This window comes from Tachyglossus aculeatus, chromosome 5 (assembly GCF_015852505.1).
Source record: "Tachyglossus aculeatus isolate mTacAcu1 chromosome 5, mTacAcu1.pri, whole genome shotgun sequence".
Taxonomy (NCBI): Eukaryota; Metazoa; Chordata; class Mammalia; order Monotremata; family Tachyglossidae; genus Tachyglossus; species Tachyglossus aculeatus.
In genome coordinates, this window is record NC_052070.1 from 16,889,615 (window position 1) to 16,906,999 (window position 17,385).

Consider the following 17,385-nt stretch of genomic DNA (forward strand, 5'->3'; position numbering starts at 1 on the left):
AAAGATGAATGAATGGATGACAATAAATACAACAATTATTATTATTAGAAGATTTCCTGCTAACTCTTCTGCAGCTCTTCACTGTGTTTCAAAACTTGATCTACCTGACTCTCTCTCACCTTTCCTCATCTGGCTCCAACTGTGATGCTTCAAAGCACCGTTCATCCACATGTGACAAGCTTGAATCCTCTTAACTTGACATAGCATAATTCAGAGGGCTACCGCACTATCACTCTGGTCAGCTCTAACTCCATTGGACAGAAAGAATATTATTCTGCCTTCAGGCAGGCCTGGATGAAGTCCAGACACCACAAGTAATAATCCATGATTATAAACATGAGCACAAATTAGCCACAACAGATGATGACTGATAAAAATTATGAAAACAGCATGACAACGAGCAGCAGCATTGGCTCAAGGGTACATGGAGATAAGTCTTCCCCGGGGAGCCACAGATGGAACATAGGCCAGCTGAGAAGCAAGAGAAGGGCAAGAAAATCATAGACTGAAAAGTCTATGGCTGAATCAAAGGCTGAAAAGTCCTCACAACGACAGTTTACCTATCATCTAAACCAGCCCAACAGGAAAGAATCTAACCTGCTTTTATCCTACCAAAAAGGAGATTCTAACCAAACCTGCAGGATCCATTCTGGACTGAATAACCATCAGTGGCAAAAATGGAAGTCTTCTTCCCCTGCATGCAATTTAATTTAATGTCTGTATTGCTTCCTTGCCTGGAAGCATTTCTCAAAGGTAATAATAATAATAATTATGGTATTTGTTAAGTGCTTACTATGTGCCAGGCACTGTTCTAAGTGCTGGGGTAGATACAAGGTAATGAAGTTAGAAACAGTGTCTGTCCCAAACGGGGCTCACAGGCTCCCTTTTAGACTGTGAACCTGCTGTTGGGTAGGGACCGTCTCTGTATGTTGCCAACTTGTACTTCCCAAGTGCTTAGTACAGTGCTCTGCACACAGTAAGCGCTCAATAAATATGATTGAATGAATGAATTTTATAAATGAGGAAACTGAGGCGCAGTGAAGTTCAGTGACTTGCTCAGGATCATGAAGCCGACAAGTGGTGGAGTCAGGATTAGAACCCACAACCTCTGACTCCCAAGCCCGTGCTCTTGCCGCTAGGCCATGCTCCTTCTCTTTGATGGTAGGGATCATTTCTACCAACTCTATTATACTGTACTCTCCCAAGCACTTAGTACACTGTTCTGCACTCTATAAGTGATCCATAAATATCATGGATTGATTCCTTTTCACTATCCCATGCGGTAGCTTTGCCCTTTTGCCTCCTGTTGGCACCTCATTGGTCATTAAGGACAGCTGCTCCTCATCTCGTCTAATAACTTCAGAACCTTGAAGATCATTACTGAACCACTCTGTGATCATCTCTTCTCAAGGATCCTAATCCTTGTTCACTTCCTCCCACTCTTCAAAAAGTTCTTCCTTCCCTTTCTTAATAGTAATAATAATAATGTTGGTATTTGTTAAGCGCTTACTTTGTGACAAGCACTGTTCTAAACACTGGAGTAGATACAAGGTCATCAGGTTGTCCCACATGGGGCTCACAGTCTTTAACCCCATTTTACAGATGAGGTAACTGAGGCACAGAGAAGTTAAGTGACTTGCCCAAAGTCACACAGCTGACAAGTGGTGGAGCCGGGATTAGAACCCACAACCTCTGACTCCAAAGCCCGTGCTCTTTCCACTAGTTCATCTGACAGAGAACTCTAGTAAAAGTCTTCCCAGAGCTGCAGATAACCAGAGGAATATAACTTCTGCCTAATTCATTATTGTGCTATAAAGTCGGCATGGCACATCCCAGTTCTGACAGCTAGTAACTGCTAATCACAATACATTAGTCCACAAAATGGAGTTGGCAAGGAACCGGGTGTCATCTGAAGACCCAGATGGGACATTTTGTCCCTATTAATTTTGACACTCCCCGGCAGCTTCTAGAGCCTCCATTCAGTCTTACTCTCTGAAGCAACAGAATCTAGTTTCAATTACCTCAGCCTCCCTGTATGGGGGCCTAGCCAAGAGCTGGCTCTGCTGAGGTGGAGCAGAGAATCCTTCTAATGTTGGCCCTGACTCTTGTCTGTCTTGAGGAACTCACTTAACTATTGATTCCTGTAAACTGTAAGCTCACTGTGGGCAGGGAATATTGCTAAATTGCACCCTCCGAAGCCCTTAGTCCCCTCTCAGGATCGCACCTGTAGAGTTTCCAGTATTCTATGTATCTGGGAGGGAGAGTCGAGCAGAGGCCTATTCATTCCATTCCTAGCTTGGGCAGTGGCTACTGCGTGGAAAGCAATCCACTACAAGTCAAAACAAACCTGTGCTGGGCAGCAACAGCATGGGAGAGAGTCGAAATGGAGACTCAAGTTTACTGTACAGAAAGAGGCAATGGTAAACTACTACCATATTTTTACCAAGAAAACTCTCTGGATACATTGACAGAACAATTGCCGATGGAGGTGGGGTGTTCTGGAAGAGATGAGTCCAAGGTGTCGCTCTGTGTCGGAGACCAACTGATGGCATAAGACAAGACTAGCACTTAGTCCAGGGCTCTGCACACAGTAAGTGCTCGGTAAATACTATGGACTGACTGACTGAATCAGGGATTGGAGCTGTAGTGCTCTGATAGAAGAAAGCATCATTATCAAAATTTTCTGAATGCTTACTGTGGTCAGGGATCATGTTTATCAACTCTTTTGTATAGTACTTTCCCAAGTGCTTAGTAGTGTGGTCTGCACACAGTAAGCGTTCAATAAATACCACTGATCGATTGAAGAGCAACTATGCTAGATTCTAGGGAATGTACCACGGAAATAAAAGATGGGGGCCTTTAGAGCAATTAGAGGGTCTTGAGAAGAAAAGTAATGCGAGCTGAAGAGCAACAAAGAACAAGAGAAATACATGGTAAGGCTTGTTGCTTAATGCTTCCCTACCAATATTTCCCATCTCACAAGCCCACAACCTTGGTGTCATCCTCGAGTCTGCTCTCTCATTCACCCCTCACATCCAATCCATCACCAAAACCCGCCAGTCTCACCTCTGCAACATCGCCAAGATCCGCCCTTTCCTCTCCATCCAAACTGCTACCCTGCTGGTTCAATCTCTCATCCTATCCCGATTGGATTACTGCATCAGCCTCCTCTCTGATCTCCCATCCTCCTGTCTCTCCCCACTTCAATCTGTACTTCACGCTGCTGCCCGGATCATCTTTGTGCAGAAACTCTCTGGGCATGTTACTCCCCTCCTCAAAAATCTCCAGTGACTACCAATCAACCTACGCATCAGGCAAAAACTCCTCACTCTCGGCTTCAAGGCTCTCCATCACTTCGCCCCCTCCTACCTCACCCCCTTCATTCCTTCTACAGCCCAGCCTGCACCCTCTGCTCTTCGGCTGCTAACCTCCTCACTGTGCCTTGTTCTCGCCTGTCCTGCTGTCAACCCCCGGCCCACGTCCTCCCCCTGTCCTGGAATGCCCTCCATCCGCTCATCCCCCCAAGTTAGCTCTCTTCCTCCCTTCAAAGCCCTACTGAGAGCTCTCCTCCTCCAGGAGGCCTTCCCAGACTGAGCCCCCTCCTTCCTCTCCCCCTCCCCCCCCTCCCCATCCCCCCACCTTACCTCCTTCCCCTCCCCACAGCACCTATATATATATATATATGTATATATGTTTGTACATATTTATTACTCTATTTATTTATTTATTTTACTTGTACATATTTATTCTATTTATTTTATTTTGTTAATATGTTTTGTTTTGTTGTCTGTCTCCCCCTTCCAGACTGTGAACCCGCTGTTGGGTAGGGACCTTCTCTATATGTTGCCAACTTGTACTTCCCAAGTGCTTAGTACAGTGCTCTGCACACAGTAAGCACTCAATAAATACGATTGAATGAATGAATGAATATGATGCATTGTAGGTAAATCACCCTGATATCCTCAGGAGAAAGGAATAGATCACAGACTGAGTCCCTTCCTTCCTCTCCCCCTCGTCCCCCTCTCCATCCCCCCCATTTTACCTCATTCCCTTCCCCACAGCACCTGTATACATGTATATATGTTTGTACATATTTATTACTCTATTTATGTATTTATTTTACTTGTACTTATCTATTCTATTTATTTTATTTTGTTAGTATGTTTGGTTTTGTTCTCTGTCTCCCCCTCTTAGACTGTGAGCCCACTGTTGGGTAGGGCCTGTCTCTATATGTTGCAAACTTGTACTTCCCAAGTGCTTAGTACAGTGCTCTGCACACAGTAAGTGCTCAATAAATACGATTGATGATGATGATGATGATGATCAGTATTATTATTATTATTTTGAAAGCCGTCCCTCGCTTGTCCATTTTTTCCAGTAATATTCCTCAATTTCTAGACTGCAAGCCCGCTGTTGGGTAGGGACCATCTCTATATGTTGCCAACTTGTACTTCCCAAGTGCTTAGTACAGTGCTCTGCACACAGTAAGCGCTCAATAAATACGATTGAATGGATGAATGAATGAATGATCCAGCTTACCAAGAATTCACAGGGCAAAAGATACTTTCCCTGTTCTGTCTATAATTTGTTTCCACCTGAAATAGTACTTCTATGCAAGAGAGGTATAAGAGAGTTTCTGAGGGGTGACTTTCTGACACTCGCTTCCTCTGGGAAATTTAGAAACTCTACAGGATTTTTTTTTCCCTAGCCCTCTGTGTTCTGTCTGAAGAAGAACAAAAACACGAAAATATGTTTCTCAGCTGTAGAAACTTGAGTCAGTGGCCACCCAATTCAGAAGTTGTAATGGTATGTATTAAGCATTTACTATGGGCAGAGTTCTGAAATCAGCACTGGGAAAGAATTCACAGGTGAGATTTAGAAATGATCCCTGTCCCTTGGGGGATCACAAAGTAAGAATATAAGTAGGGAGAAGGGACTGGAGAAAGATACATCAAGAATGATGAAACATTAAAACACAACACAGATAAATGTGCAAAACATAAACCATGCCAGCATCAGCCTGCGTTTAACAAATAACATAAAAAAATAGGTTAGGTAGACACAGTCCCTGCCTACAAAGAATTTACAGTCCAGAGGGAGAGACAGACATTAATATAAATTACAGATGGACATTCATTCATTCATTCAATCGCATTTATTGAGCGCTTACTGTGTGCAGAGCACTGTACTAAGCATTTGGGAAGTACAAGTTGGCAACATATAGAGATGGTCCCTACCCAACAGCAGGCTCACAGTCTAGAAGGGGGAGACAGACAACAAAACAAAATGTATTAACAAAATAAAATAAATAGAATAAATACATAAAAGTAAAATAAATAGAGTAATAAGTATGTACAAACATATATATATATATATATATACATACATATATATATATATATATATATATACATATATATATATATATATACAGGTGCTGTGGGGAGGGGAAGGAGGTAAGGTGGGGGGGGTGGGGAGGAGGAGGAGGGGGAAAGGAAGGAGGGGGATGTGTTCAAAGTGATACAGGTGAGGTGAAAATCAAAGAGCTTTCATTCATTCCTGCATTCAATCATAAATATTCAATGAATATGATTTAATTAATGAAATGAATGAATTTATGGAGCACTTACTGTGTGCAGAGCACTGTACTAAATGCTTGGGAGGGTATGATGCAACAATAAACAGAAACATTCCCTTCCAAGAATGAGCTTACAGTCTGGAGGAAGGGTGAGAGACATTAATATAAATAAATAAATTACAGCTATGTACATAAGTGCAGTTGGGGGATAGAGATCCAAGTGCATAGGTGATCCAGAAGGGAGGGAAAGTAGGGGAAGTGAGGACTTAGAAAAACCCTCTTGGAGGAGATGGGTACTTGGTAAGGTTTTGAAAATGGACAGAGAGGTGGTCTGTCAGATGTCAATTTGAAGGGGGTTCCAGAACAGTGGGAAAGGGGTTTATAAACATCTGTTCCTGACTAATAAGATGGTTGGGCAGCATCCATAGTCTTCTAGAGAGCTACATAAAATAAATCCTACAGAGGAGTATGTGAGAGAAGCAGTGCTCCTTGGAGAAACATAATGTGTATCTCTTAATATGCATTCTTTAAACAATTCATTCATTCATTCAATTCTATTTATCGAGCACTTACTGCACAGAGCAGAGCAGTGTACTAAATGCTTGGGAAAGTACAATTACAACAATAAACAGTGACATTCCCTGCCCACAACGAGCTTACAGTCTAACACTTGCTGCCTGATATGCAGTAATAAGTTTAGAGCTCTTTCTGTTCTGCGGTTTCATTTTTTAAATTACCCATATTCATTTCTTTTTGGAGGGATGCTCGTTTTAATCCAAGCCTGGGAGACTGTCTAGAATGTATCAGGGCCCAATCAGGCAGGCCTTCCACGTCTACAGGAGCTACAGGGGCCACTGGAAATGCCAAGTTTAGGAAAATGGCAGATAGGGGCTGCAGATTGGATGCTTAATTTGTGCCCCTTAACCAGTCCTCCGCTCATCCCTTCATGTGCGTCACTTCTATTACTGCTAATGGGAGATATGTGCACTCATCTAGAGAGCAGACCCCTGATAATTGTGGGATTCTGGTTTAGAAAAGCAAAGTAACATTTAATGTTCCAGACTTTTGTGAAGCCTTCCTGTCTGTCTTATTCATTTACTCTTATTTTGGTAATCACTGCTCTTTCATTTGAGGGGTTATTTTAAAATGGGGAAGGAATCTACATAAGTATTAGATGTTTGAGGACCTACATTTGCATCCGTCATAAACTTTAATTTATACTCTGGTCAAATAATTTTAACAGTTGCTATAAAATCAGTTATTTAATAATAGTTTTTACTGCCTTCCTGAGACAGGCTTAATAGTACTCTTGTCCACCACAAATTAAAAGCTATTACTCAACATCCCCAATGCCTATGACAGTTGCAAGAATCAGTCAAATTTTTAACTGCTTCTGTTATTTGTGTCTGGCCGAAACCTGGCTCAGCGCACACAAACAGGTTGCTTTTCCTCAAACATATTTAGCTTTCCAACCTCAATTGTTTTGTTGTGTCCAAGGCCATATCATTTAAGTAAACCTGCATTGTTTTTACACTGGACATCTGCTGTTTGGTTTGAGAGCAACGAAGAAGAAAAGAGTGAATATATGAAGCACATTTAACTTTCACACCAGGCACAATTTAGAGAAAGGTGTTTTAGAAACATGTCAAGGCAAATTTAAGATAAAAGAGAAGACAAATAGAGTAATTCAGAGGACTATAAAGAGGAACAAACACAACTATTAAGTGTACCTTTCTGATTTCATCTTACTTCCGAAAAACATCACAATATTACATATTCACGTCCTAAAAAGTAGAGACGGTTGAACTTTAATTATTCCAAAATTATCTGAAGGCTGTCATAAGGTCTCTGGACATTTACATCCAACCAGTAAAAACTATCAGTTGATTAGTAAACTAAAAATCCACTGGTTCTCATATCATTGGTTTAAAAGAATCCAAGGAAATGAATTCTTGACCCGCCTTAATTGAGGCTTTCCAATTTTTGTACGTATAAAAGCAGATTGCAAATGATTTGGTCAATGAACTCAGCACAGCACTCACATTAGGGAACTAAGAGTTCAATGTCCAGACTCCGACTAAAATTCATTTGGGTAAGTCAGTTGACATCCCGCTGTCTGTTGAATATCACTGAAATGGGGTAGTACCATGTTTACTCATCTGGTTACCTCCAATGCACAGTTTCCCTACCCCTGATTTCTGAGGAGAAATGAAAGATTATTTTTTGTAACACATGATTGTAAGAAGTAATAGTGCCACACACACCGGGATGGGAAGAGGAGAAGAATCAGCTTGCCATTATGGGGCAGAGACAGGCTCATGCCAAGGAAGGGAGTTTTTTCACCTAGACAAGAAAATTTCAGGATACAAAGGCAGAAGGGGGGAGGGGATAATTCATTGAGTGCCTATTGTATGCAGCACTTGAGAGAATGCAATGCAGTAGAGAAACCCCTCCTTTCACCCTCTTTTTTCCTCCTTTCTTTCTGTCACTCCCATTATTGCTAGGCCTAATTTATTATAAGACACTGCCTAATAATAATAATTATGGTATTTGTTAAGTGCTTACTATGTACAGTGCACTATACTAAACGCTAGAGTGAATACAAGCAAATTAGGTTGGATACAGTCCCTGTCCAATGTGGACCTCACAGTCTCATATCCCCATTTTACAGATGAGGGAACTGAGGCCCAGAGAAGTGAAGTGACTTGTCCGAGGTTACACAGCAGACAAGTGGCAGAGATGTGATTAATCAATCAATCAATCGTATTTATTGAGCACTTACTGAGTGCAGATCACTGTACTAAGCGCTTGGGAAGTACAAGTTGGCAACATATAGAGAAAGTCCCTACCCAACAGTGGGCTCACAGTCTAGAAGGGGGAGACAGAGAACAAAACCAAACATATTAACAAAATAAAATACATAGAATAGATATGTACAAGTAAATAAATAAATAAATAGAGTAATAAATATGTACAAACATATATACATATATACAGGTGCTGTGGGGAAGGGAAGGAGGTAAGACTGGGGGATGGAGAGGGGGACGAGGGGGAGAGGAAGGAGGGGGCTCAGTCTGGGAAGGCCTCCTGGAAGAGGTGAGCTCTCAGTAGGGCCTTGAAGGAAGGAAGAGAGCTAGCTTGGCGGATGCAGGGAGGGAGGGCATTCCAGGCCAGGGGGATGACGTGGGCCGGGGGTCGATGGCGGGACAGGCGAGAAAGAGGCACAGTGAGGAGATTAGCGGCAGAGGAGCGTAGGGTGCGGGCTGGGCTGTAGAAGGAAAGAAGGGAGGTGAGGTAGGAGCGGGCGAGGTGATGGAGAGCCTTGAAGCTGAGGGTGAGGAGTTTCTGCCCAATGCGCAGATTGATTGGTAGCCACTGGAGATTTTTGAGGAGGGGAGTAACATGCCCAGAGCATTTCTGGACAAAGACAATCCGGGCAGCAGCATGAAGTATGAAGTGGGGAGAGACACGAGGATGGGAGATCAGAGAGAAGGCTGATGCAGTAGTCCAGATGGGATAGGATAGATTAGATTAGAACCCATGACCCATTCTATGACCCATTAGATTAGAACCCATGATTAGAACCCATGACCTTCTGATTCCCAGGCCTGTGCTCTATCCATTATGCCATGCTGCTGTTTCTCTGTCCCTTCTCTCTCAGGATCTCACCTGGAGGGTTTCCATTACTTTACAAGTCTCGGCTACGGGTGGGAGAGTAAAGCAGAAACATATCTATTCCATTCGTAGCTTGGGCAGTGGCTAGTGAGTGGAAGCAAATCTGCTACAAGCCAAAATTCCCCTGTGCTGGGCAGCAGAGGTATGAGAGAGCATCGAATGTGGAGGCTCAGTTTTACTGCGTCGAAGGAGGCAATGGTAAACAACTTCAGGATTTTAACCAAAAAAAACTCCATGGATCCACTACCAGAACGATTGCAGATGGAGGTGGGGTCTTCTGGGAGAGGTGTATCCATGGAGTCGCTATGGGTCAGAAAAGACTTGACAGCATAAGACAAGACAATGGCCCCTCCCTTGGTTTTGTGTTTCAAATCTTATGACAAAAAGTGGGGCATTCATTCATTCATTCATTCATTCAATCGTATTTATTGAGCACTTACTGTGTGCAAAGCACTGTGCTAACAAATAGACACATTCCTGCCTACAACAAGCTCTTAATCTAGATGGGGATAGAGACACTAATATAAATAAATGCATTACAGATGGGAGGGAGGATGAATGAAGGAGAAAGTAAGAGTGACACAGAAAGCAGTGGGATAAGAGGAGAGGAGGGCTTAGTCAGGGAAGGCTTCTTGGATGGGCAATTATGTGAGTAAATATGGTAATACGAGCACGTACCCGTTGCTAAAGAGGGTAAATGATTATGAAGAGATTTTAAGAATAGAAAGTACTGAAAAAAACACAGGTAGCCATTCAGATTTTCGGAGTCGGATCAGGAAGTTGGGAGGGCTAGGTGAAGGCAGAGCTGGGAAGCAGCCATAGACAGCCAACTCAGGGTCTAAAGAATAATGGAGATCAGAGGCTACACCCAGGAGTTAGTTCAGGAAGCCAAAAAGAAATCAGGAGTGCAAGTCAGGTAAACTGCATCAGAGAAGTTTAAGCTGCAAGCTGATTGAGAATAGAGATAATAATAATAATAATAATAATAATAATAATAATAATAATGGCATTTTTAAGTGCTTACTATGTGCAAAGCACTCTTCTGAGTGCTGGGAAGGTTACAAGGTGATCAGGTTGCCTCACGGGGGGCTCACAATCTTAATCCCCATTTTACCGATGAGATAACTGAGGCACAGAGAAGTTAAGTGACTTGCCCAAAGTCACACAGCTGACAATTGGCAGAGGCGGGATTTGAACCCATGACCTCTGACTCCAAAGCCCGTGCTCTTTCCAGTGAGCCACGCTGCTGCTAGAGATGGAAACCAATCCAGGGCCACCCAAGAAGAATACGTTGCTGATAAAGGGCCTGAATTAAATAATTGTGGTCACCAATGCTCAGGACAGCTGAGCTTGAACTGACTAGTTCTGAATTTATTTCTTCCTGCTTTTCTCTTCTGACAATTAAACTTTGACGTGCTGGATGGCTCCTTTCAAGTACAGAACTTTTTAACATGAAGTGACCTCTGAGGATCATGTCTGATAATGATGGTGATTGTTAAGTGCTTACTAAGTGTCCAAGGCTGTTCTGGGATTGATATAAGCTAATCAGGTTGGACACAGTCCGTATCCACATGGGACTCACAGCATCAATCTCCATTTTACAGTTGAGTAACTGAGGCACAGAGCAGTGGCCTGCTCAAGGTCACATAGCTAAGTGGCGGAGCCAGAATTAGAACCCAGGTCCTGCTGACTCCCAGGTCTGTGCTCTATTCACTAGACCATGATGAACTGATGATTCTACTGTAGACCCTAAAAAGTAGCAATAGTTGTTGCAGTAGCAGTTATTGAGTACCCACTTGGTGCAGTGCACTGTACTGGATGTTTGGAAATTTCAGAATGAAGTGATACTTTCCCCACCCATTGAAATTTTGGCTTTAACGAGGACCACACAGATTAAATTATTTACAACTCAAGCAGTCAGCATAAATAATTAATATAAAATGGCTGCCAAGGAGGGTGCGAATAACTTCATACATGCTAGAGTTAACTGAAGGGGAAAGTTGACTCAAAGAGTTGTGAAATTAATCACGGAAAGTTTTCTGGAGGAGGTAGAATTTTAGGAGGTGCTTTGAATATGGGAAGAGCTGGGCATCTGTCAGATATGGGAAGGGAAAGAGTTCCAAGCCAGTGTAATAGTTGAACAAGGGGACAAAGGCAGGAGAATACAAAGTGGGGTTCAGTTAGGAAAGAACGAGGACAGCAAGCAGGAAACTAGCAGGTGAAGAGAGTAGATAAATAAAATGCTTCTTCTGGGCAGAGATAATTTATTTATTTATATTAATGTCTGTCTCCCCCTCTAGACCGTATGCTCACTTTGGGCAGGGAACATGTCTACCAATTCTGTTGTGTGCTCTCCCAAGTAGTTAGTACAGTGCTCTGAACACAGTAGGCACTCAATATATATAACTGATGACTGGTAACATGTCTACCAACTCTTTTGTACTGTACTCTCCCAAGCACATAGTAATAATAATAATAATGATGATGGCATTTATTAAGTGCTTACTATGTGCAAAGCACTGTTCTAAGTACTGTGCTCTGCACACAGTAAGCACTTAAACAAAATACCATTGATTGATTAAGATAGCACCTGATGGTGGAGAACCTCAAAGACAACTGTGAGATTTCGTTTCATGTTAGTGTACTCTCCCAAGCACTTAGTACTGTGTTCTGCACATAGTAAGCGCTTAATAAACACCATTGATTGATTGATACAAAATATATGCCAGCACTTACTACAGTCCCTGGCATATATTAGGCACTTAACCAGTACCAAACTTATTAAGATGATCAGGTCTGACACAGTCCCTTTCCCACCTGAGGCTCAGATTCTAAGGGGAAGGGAAAATAAGAAATAATCCTCATCAGCAGATGAAGAAACAGACACAGAAAAGTTAGGTGACTTGCCCACAGTCATACATCAGGGAAGTGGTGGGTCCTGGCTTCGAACCCTGATCTCCTGACTCCCAGTCCTGTGCTCTTTCCATTAGGACCCATTGCATCTCTGAGCAGCATGGTCTAGTGGATAGAGCATGGGCCTGGGAGTCAGAAAGACTCGGCTTCTAATCCCAGCTCTGCCACTTCATTCAATCGTATTTATTGAGCACTTACTGTGTGCAGAGCACTGTACTAAGTGCTTGGGAAGTACAAGTTGGCACATACCTGCTGTATGATCCTGGGCAAGTCGCTAAACTTCTCTGTACCATAGTTCTCATCTGTAAAATAAGGTACTTCATTTACCTCATCTGTTACCTCAACTGGAAGCCCCATATTAGACATAGATTATGTCCAACCTGTATCTACCCCAGCACTTAGTACAGTGCTTAACAAACACCATTAAAAAAGAAGCGGGGGTGAGTACCTTTTCTGGGAGAGAGGGGAGAGGGACAAACAATCCCGGGAAAGCTCACCAACTGCACAGGTGTTGTTGGGGTGGGGGAGTGTAGGATGCCCAACATTATCAGGGAAAAGTTGTCAATAAGATGAATTTCTTGGTCCATCAGAAAACACCCAGAAATATAATAAAAAAAATTGTGGATTTGTTAAGTGCTTGCTATATGCCAGGCACTGTACTAAGTGCTGGGGTGGATACAAGCAAATTGGGGTGGATACTGTCCCTGTTCCATGTGGGCTCACAGTCTCAATCCCCATTTTACAGATGAGGTAACTGAGGCACAGAGAAGTGAAGCAACTTGCCCAAAGTCACACAGCAGATGAGTGGTGGATATGTGATTAGAACCCAGGACCTTGTGACTCCCAGGCCTGTGTTCTATATCCACTATAGCATGCTTCTTCTCAAATATGATTCTGTGACACAAACTGCTACATTCACATCAATTTGTGAGTCCTTATGTGTTAAAATGTGCTTAAAATATTCTTAAACTCTCCAAATATCAGTTGGTTAACGTGTGAGATAGCATTAAAGCTGTAAACATGGACAAAGAGTGCGTGAAGTTTTTCCACTTGCTGTTAAGTTTCCCCATGCAGACTGTCTTTTTGTGACTAAAGGCATGTACACTGGCCACCAGAGGTCTCTAAGGTGCCCTTAAACAAAGTTAATTTTACTCATTCTAGGGCTGAATCTGAATCATTTAGCTTAAGCACCGCTTCCAGGCAGGAAAGGGTGAGCCTTTGGCTTGTTCTGAGGAGTGGAGGAGGAGGCACTGAGCTCTGATCAGAACAATGCTCTTTCTTGTGTAGGGGATTCAGGCGGGGGAAGGAAGCTGGTTCAGAATGGTACATTTCCTCAGAGGCCCTTCAGTGTAAACGTAGCTCAACTCTCCTGTGCCTGCCTTCAGGTCCAGCAGGGAAGTAACAGGAGGAGTTTCATAACTTCCTGAGAGCATAGAATTCACCAGCAAAATGACAAGGTACAGCAAATCATGCCCTCATAGCGTTCTTCAGCAAAGGCTCCTTTGTTGTCACTTCTCATATTTAGAGGTCCGAGGCCTATCAGATCTGAAAGCCTGTTCACTTTGTAAATTGCGAGTCCCTGGAATTATTTTATGCTATTGGATAATGACTTTGTGGCCAAAGGGAATTTTGTGAGGAGTCTCGATGGCCTCACCATTTAGCTCTCGGCTGCAAAGAAAGAACAAAGGCGCTAGATTGAGGGCCATCAAACGCAGTAATGGGAATACATCATTGAAATATTGGATCCTTTGTGTATTTACTGTGGTATTTTTCAAGCACCTTCCATGCACCAGGCACTGTACTAAGTGCTGGGTGGGATACAAACAAATTGAGTTGGACACAGTTCCTGAACCACATGGGGCTCATAATTTTAATCTCCATTTCACAGATGAAGTGACTGAGGCACAGAGGAAGTAAAGTGACTTGTCCAAGGTCACAGAGCAGACAACTCGCGGAGCTCCTGAGGTTAAGAAAAGGCTGCAGAACTGATCTTGAGCTCTAAGTAAGATCAAGAGTTCAGTAAAGATTTATTCTTTGGTCAGTCAAACAGGTTTGGAAGGATTGGTTGCCTCTGCCTGAGGCTAATTACAATGTACCACTAAGATATGTGTGAGTCGTCCAACACCAGAATTAGAGCAATCAATCAATAGTGTTCATTGAATGCTTACTTTGTGCATAGCACTATTCTAAGCCATTGGTAGAGTAAAATACAATAGAGTTGGTAGACACAGTCCCTGGGATTCAGAAGGACCTGGATTCTAATCCTAGATCTGCCACATGTCTGCTGTATGACCTTGGGCAAATCCTTGAACTTCTCTGTGTTTCAGTTACCTCATCCAAAAATGGAGAATAAGACTATGTCCCTTGTATCTACCTCAGTGTTTAGTACAGTGCCTGACACATAGTTTTACAAAATACTTTAAAAACAGTGGAAAGGCACATGTTAGATGACAAATCACCTTTCAGGAGGGAAAATCTATGAGCTTCTCTCCACCTGCAGAGTCTAATTTCCCAGTAGCAGATCTACGCACTGTCAATGGTTAAATTGGCTCAGTTACGCTCCCTTTTCGAGATATCAGGAAGTCCAACCTTAGGTGTATTGTGCGGCCTCGGAGCCTACATTACAAGAAACTGAGTTACATTCCAAGGGATATGATTTCAAACCAAAGGACAAGAAACGTATTTTCCTCAAACCAGATACTTCATAGGGAACTGATCCATTCTATATTTTTAAAAATGAATTTTAGAGATTTTAAAGACTTCTACACCCATGAGGTGTTTACTATTCTATGCACCTTGCAACTATGCATGTAAGCTCACTTGTTCTCTTAAGTCCATACCCCATAAGCACTTTGACATTGACCCTCTCTAGACAGAGCTTGTTGAGGGCAGGAAAAGAGTCTGTTTGTTGTTATATTGTACTATCCCAAGTACTTTGTACAGTGCTTTGCGCATAGTAAGTGTTCAATAAATTCAAGTGAATGAATGAATCCAATCCCCACACCACTTATATATCTTTTTATGTATATATATATATTTTTGTATATTTTGTATATATTATGTATATATAATTTATTTTAATGCCTACCTAGCCAACTAGATTGATAGCTCCTTGAGGGCAAGTACTGTGTCTACCTACTTCCAACTCTGTTGCATCCCGAGTCCTTAGTACAGTGCTGTTCATAGAAAGAGTGCTCAAAAAAATACCCTTGATTGACTAACATATCCAAAAATCCAAGATAAGTAAAATAAGGATTTGTTTTGTTGTTTGGAAACATAACAGCTCTTTCTCCAAGAGAAGCAGCGTGGCCTAGTGGATAGAGTACAGATCTGGGAGTCAGAAGGACCTGCGTTCTGATCCCAGCTCTGCCACATGTCACTGGGTAACCTTTGGCAAGTCACTAAACTTCTCTGAGCCTCAGTTTACCTCATCTGTAAAACAGGGATTGAGACAGTGAATCCAATGTGGGACATGGACTGTGTCCAACCTGATTACCATCTACCCCAGGAAAGTCTGGGTCTTGGCTTGGAATGAAAATGTATTTGGTCCCATTGTTACGAGACGTGTGATACTTGCCATGGGCACACCGCTCCACTGGGCAGTCCCGAGTCCATGGACTCTCCGGAGTAAAGGACACCCTGATGTAAGCATCTAACTGGCCACTACTGCTTAACCAGAAGGCAGGGGTAGTGCCTAGAAGGAGACTGGGCACATGCTTGGGGAATGAAGAAGATATCAAATAGTTTCTGCCATCACTCCTCTCCCACTATAATAATAGTAATAATAAATGTGGTTTAAAACCAGGCACAGTTTTAAGCACCGGGCTAGGTACAAAATAACTACATTGGACACAGTCCCTGTCCCATGTAGGGCTCACAATCTTAATCCCCATTTTACAGATGAGGAAACTGAGGCACAGAGAAGCAAAGTGACTTGCCCCAGGTCTCACAGCTGACAAGTAGTAGAGCCGATACTAGAACCCACGTGCTTCTGACACCCAGGCCCATACTTTTTCCACCGGGCCACACTGCTTCGCTCTGGAGCAGGGTCAGCTTCAGACATTTTACCTCCTTGCCTCTAATCCTAATGTCATGATGCATCCATTGTGCTTGTTCCCTTTCCAGGATTCCTGACCAGCAGCTTCTGTTAGGAAGGCACTTTCAATTCTTAACAGCTGGTAGTCCCTTCCCTCTACCTCTACCCCTGGTGGTCTGCCAAGATGGTAAGATCCTTAAGAACAAAGATCATTCCTATTTACTCTATTGTACTCTGCCACAAGCTTAGTCCAATGTCTGTATTAAGTCAATGCTCAATAAATACCACTGATTGCACCCTGAGGAAATTGCTTCATTCGCTTACTGTCTGAAGCCAGCCCTGCCCTGGTGCTAGTTACCAATCTAGCTGCCCAGTTGGGCATTCAATATGTTGATAATGTTGATAATAATGATGATAACAAGTATTATTATGTTATTTTAATGGTATTTGTTAAATGCTTACTATATGTCAGGCACTTTACTACTCACTGGGTTAGATACAAGATAATCAGGTTGGATACAGTCCATGTCCCACAATCAATTCCCATTTTACAGATGAGGTAACTGAGGCACAGAGAAATTAAGTAATTTGTCCAAGGTCACACAGCATGTAAATGGTGGAGCTGGGATTAGAACCCAGGTCCTCTGACTTCCAGGCCCATGCTCCTTCCACAAGGCTATGCTGCTTCTCACTCTTAAGCATTCAAGATGTCTTAAGCACTGGTTTAAGTAAGTGCTATTGTAGATACAAGTTAATTCTAAAACAGGTATATAATTAGTAATAATATTGATGAAAATAATGATAATAATGATGACGATGATAGCATTTGTTAAGCACTTACAACCTTTCTTTGTCTTCTGCTGTCGACACCATGGACATCATGGAAACATCTCTCCCAGAATGCCCCACCTCCATCTACAATTGTTCTGGTAATGTATCCATAGAGTTTTCTTGGTAAAAATACAGAAATGTTTCCATTGCCTCATTCCAAGCAGTAAGCTTGAGTCTCTACCTTCTACTCGCTCCCATGTCCAGCACAGGTGATTTTTGACTTGGAGCAGATTGCCTTCCACTCACTAGCCACTGCCCAAGCTAGGAATGGAAATGTCTCTGCTTGACTCTCCCTCTCATATTTGAGACTGGTAGAGTACTGGAAACTCTCCAGGTGCGACCCTGAGAGGGG

General features: G+C 42.6%; 1 non-coding gene across 1 annotated transcript; it reads right to left on the reverse strand.

Moving 5' to 3' along the window:
- Window positions 1-17,252: 17,252 nt before the first annotated feature.
- Window positions 17,253-17,385, reverse strand: LOC119929034. The gene has a single exon (XR_005451177.1). It is a non-coding gene; the product is annotated as a small nucleolar RNA SNORA7 (small nucleolar RNA).